Below are 4,479 nucleotides of genomic sequence, written 5' to 3'. Positions count from 1 at the left end.
CCATCCCGCATGCCTCCCATCCAGTGGAGCTGGGGTCCCCTCGCAGGCCCTCGGCCCCTTCTCTTCCAGGCCGCCCTTCCGCGCAAGAAGGGCCACTCCTCAGTCGCCCTGTCACCCTGTCCCGGGCCTTTGGCAGTGCCACAGGCCGGGGGACGAGGCCCAGGTCCTGAGCCCCCGAATCGGGGCCCGACGGGGCCCCTGGACCCAGCCGGGGCTCCCAGGCCCAAAGGCGCTGGGGCAGCCTCCCCAGGTCCGCCGGACCCTGTCCAGGACACCCTGCCATGCGGCAGGACTCAGGACAGAGCCGCAGGACCTCGTTGGGGCACCCTGCCACGCAGCAGGACCGAGGACGGAGCCTGGGGTCGGGAGGCCCCTGGACCCAGCCCAGCAGGGGGAGGTCCGCCAGATCTCATCTGGGGCAGCCTGCTATACAGCAGGCCCCGGGACAGACCCAGGGCTGGGGCGGCATCCTGGCCCGTCCAGCTGCCGGCTGAGGACCGCTAGGCCGAGAGGGGTCCCAGAGTACCCTGTCCGTAGTAATCCCCCTTTCTGGTAACCCGCGCGCTCCGAGTGATGGCGGGGACCCGAGGGGCGAATGCGCCCAGCCTCCTGGAGCCCTGGCTGGGATCCGGGAGGCAAATGGACCCTCATCGGGACTTCCAGGCCGGCCCGACCATCTGGTCGCCCCATTGGAAAGCATTGCGCTCGACCAGATGGCCGAGGGAAAAGGTGTGACCAGATGGCCGGCACCTGAAAGGACTCCCGTCTGCCTACCCCGAGCCTTTGCGGTGGGTCTCTCGTCTGCCCATCCATGCAGGGCTGGGGGGGCTCTGCTTCCCGGGGTCTCGGGGACCCCGGCTGGGCTTCAGGGATGGGGAGAACCACCAGAGCTCTTGGGCCCGGGGAGGACTGCCCGGGACCCGTGGAGCCCATCCCGGGCTCTTAGCCAGGCCGCGGGCCGGAGGAGGGAGCCCCGGACCCTAGGGAGTTGTTGCCCGGGCATAGCCCATCTGGTCCCCGGCAGAGAACTGCCAGCCCGGGAGGGGTGTCCCGGCATATCCTGCCCCTAGTAATCCAGAGGAAGGCTACCCCCTTTCTGGTAACCTGCATGCACCGCAAGGCTCAGGGGACCCTGGGCGCGAATGTGCCCGACCTCCTGGAGCCCTGGCTGGGATCCAGGAGGCAAATGAGCCCTCATTGGGACTTCCAGGCCGGCCCGGCCATCTGGTCGCCCTATTGGAAAGCATTGCGCTCGACCAGATGGCCGAGGGGAGAGGTGCCACCAGATTGCAGGGACTGAAAGGATTCCCATCTGCACACCCTGAGTCTTCGCACTAGGGTTCCCGCCTGCCCACGCAGGGCTCGGGGGCTCGGGGGCTCCGCTTCCCGGGGGCTCGGGGACCTTGGCTGGGACTCAAGCCCGGGGAAGGACCACTGAAGCTCTCGGGCCCAAACGCCAGGGGGATGACTGCCTGGGAACCATGGAGCCCGTCCCGGGCACTTTGCCTCGCCGTGGTCTGGAAGAGGGAGCCCCGGACGCCGGGGAGGTGTTGTCCGGGCTTAGCCCATCTGGTCCCCACCTGAGAACCGCCATACGTAGGAGGGGCGTGCCGGCATACCCTGCCCCTAGTAATCCGGAGGAAGGCTATCCACCATTCTGGTAAACCGTGCATACCGAGTGACGGAGGAGACCCTCGGTGCAGAGGCGCCAGACCTCCTGGAGCCCTGGCTGGGATCGGGGAGATGAATGAGCCCTCATCGGGACTTTCAGGCCGGCCCGGCCATCTGGTCGCCCCATTGGAAAGCATTGCGTGCAACCAGATGGCCGAGGGGATTGGTGCCACCAGATGGCCGGGACCGAAAAGACACCAATCTGCCTGTTCCAGAGCCTTTGCGGGAGGGCTCTTGCCAGCCCTTGCAGGGCTCGGGGGCTGCAGGGCACGGGGACTGCAGGGCTCAGGGGGATGCAGGGCTCGGGAGCTGCAGGACTTGGGGGGCTGCAGGGCTTGGGGGGCTGCAGGGCTCCAGGGATGCAGGGCTCCGGGGATGCAGGGCTCCGGGGATGCAGGGCTCCGGGGATGCAGGGCTCCGGGATGCAGGGCTCCGTGGATGCAGGGCTCCGGGGATGCAGGGCTCTGGGGATGCAGGGCACTGGGGATGCAGAGTACTGGGGCTGCAGGGCTCAGGGGGTTTAGGGCTCGGGGGCTCCGAGACCCCACGCTGGGCCTCAGGCATCGGGAGGCCCGCAAGAGCTCCCGCGGCCTGGACGCCCAGGGGCCCATGGAGCCCGTCCTGGGCACTTTGCCTCGCCGCGGGCTGGAGGAGGGAGCCCCGGACACCGGGGAGGTGTCGTCCGGGCTTAGCCCATCTGGTCGCCACCTGAGAACTGCCATACCTAGGAGGGGCGTCCCGGCATACCTTGCCCCTAGTAATCCGGAGGAAGGCTACCCCCCTTTCTGGTAAACCGGGGGTGAAAGCGCAGAGAGAGAGAGAAGCTTTGCTTATTATTTTTGGCAAAAGACCAGGCAGGTTCTATGAAGTCATAAGAGAGAAGGAGGGGCAGCAGCATCTGTGGGCCATATGCTGAGAACAGCTCTGCCATGCATACAGAAATAATGGTCACTGTGCCAGGGATAAGATAAGGAGGCAATGCAATTCAGTTTGCATTCATGCGCCATCATGTACAATAGCAAAAGGAATTGGTAGTTGGTTATTGGATTAATGTTTTTCAGTTAGCTCAATGTGTTTTACACCAAAATTTACAAAGTGGTACAGTCCAGTATGCTTGGTGAGCTATTCTCCGTGGAAAGTACGCAGGGCAGCTTGTTGTGTTCTCTCTCTCTTTCTCTCTCTCTCTCTCTCTCTCTCACTCTCTCCTGTCTAAGCTGTCTAGGAACGGCCATGAGACAATCGGTTGGGCTCGCTTTAGTCATTCATTTCACAGAATGCTGTGAATATGTTCTTGAATAAATAGAGACAAAGCACCTCACCAGTGCACGTCTAATTGGTTATTAAGTAATACTGTTTGAACAAATTTTTAGAATTAACAAAATTAATAAATAAGTACGCCATGTTACTGTCCTCCTTTCTATAAACTGATGAGATTGGGATTGAATAAGGATAAAAGGCCGGGTAGACTAGATTGATGTTCCCTTATTTGACCCTTAAGGGGAACTATATGTCGGCGGTTTTTGGTTCAAAAATCCCAGGTGGCAACACCATTATTGTTCATGTTATTCCCATGCTATATACAGTTTTACAGAGGCATCACTAGTCTCTTATCAGTTAGTCTGTGTAATTGAGCTGACAGCCCTTATTAGAGCTAGTGAATAGGTTTATCCCCTGACTATGATGTTACATAATCCAGATTGTTTGGAACAGGATGATGTCAATGATCATGACGTGGAAAATCCAGCTCCCTGGAAGATGAGGAGTGCCACAATGGCCCCCTCTTTGTCCCTCCAGGAAGAGTTGGTGGTGGGCCTAGAAGAGCTAGATCTCCTTCAGTGAAGTCTAACCACTCTAGCTCATCAGTAGGGACCTCTGTTTCCTCTCATAGGAGGGAAACCTCTCAGGAGAGGAGGGAGGTGCTGTTGAAGTATGAGGAAGCCCAGCTTCAAATCAGAAAGCAGCAGGCAGCCCTAGATAAAGAGGCCCTAGAGCTCTACAGAGCCAGAAAAAAGTGACTAGAGTCCCATGGTGGCAGCAACTTCCCTAGAGATAGGGAGAGATCTCATGACCATAGAAAACTGAAATAAATTGTCCCTCCCTACCAGAGTGGGGATGACATCCACAAATGGATAACTGCACTGGAATGGGCCTGTAAAGTACAGAGGGTCCCCAAGGAGCAGTGGGCAGCAATCTTATGGCTCTCATTTGCAGACATAGGTAGGGATAAGCTCCTCACTGTTAGAGAAGAGGAGGCTGATGATTATCCAGTCTTGAAAAGTGTATTGATTGAAGGGTTTGGCCTAACAACTGAACAATAGAGTTTAAAGTTCAGAGATACCCAAAAGGCACAGAATCAAGACTGGGTGGACTTTGTTGATAGTGCTGCTAAGGCTCTGGAAGGCTGGTTAGTGTTCAGTAAAGTGTGTGACTTCAAAGGATTGTATAATCTTATCATGAGGTAACAGATTCAGTTGCTACATCAGTACCTGGTGGCCTCTGATCTGACCTCTCCCCAAGAATTGGGAAGGAAGGCAGACAAATGGGTCAGAACCAGGGTGAGGCAGAAGGCACAGAACCAAGGTAGTGAACCCAAGAAGCAAGAGTCTAAGAACTCTGACAAGGGTGGAAAAAAGGGTAAAGACCAGGGGCCTTCACAAGGCCCCCAAAAATCTTCTTCAGGTGGGGATTCACAGTCTAACAAGGGGAAAGGCCAAAAGAAACCATGGTGCAAGATTTCTAAAATGAAAACACACTGGACCAGTGATTGCACCAAGTCCAAAGACTCTAATCCAACCCCCACCAATGCCC

Source organism: Triturus cristatus, chromosome 4_2 (assembly GCF_964204655.1).
Source record: "Triturus cristatus chromosome 4_2, aTriCri1.1, whole genome shotgun sequence".
Taxonomy (NCBI): domain Eukaryota; kingdom Metazoa; phylum Chordata; class Amphibia; order Caudata; family Salamandridae; genus Triturus; species Triturus cristatus.
The sequence above is the reverse complement of the archived record's forward strand: the minus strand, read 5'-3'. Positions refer to the sequence as shown.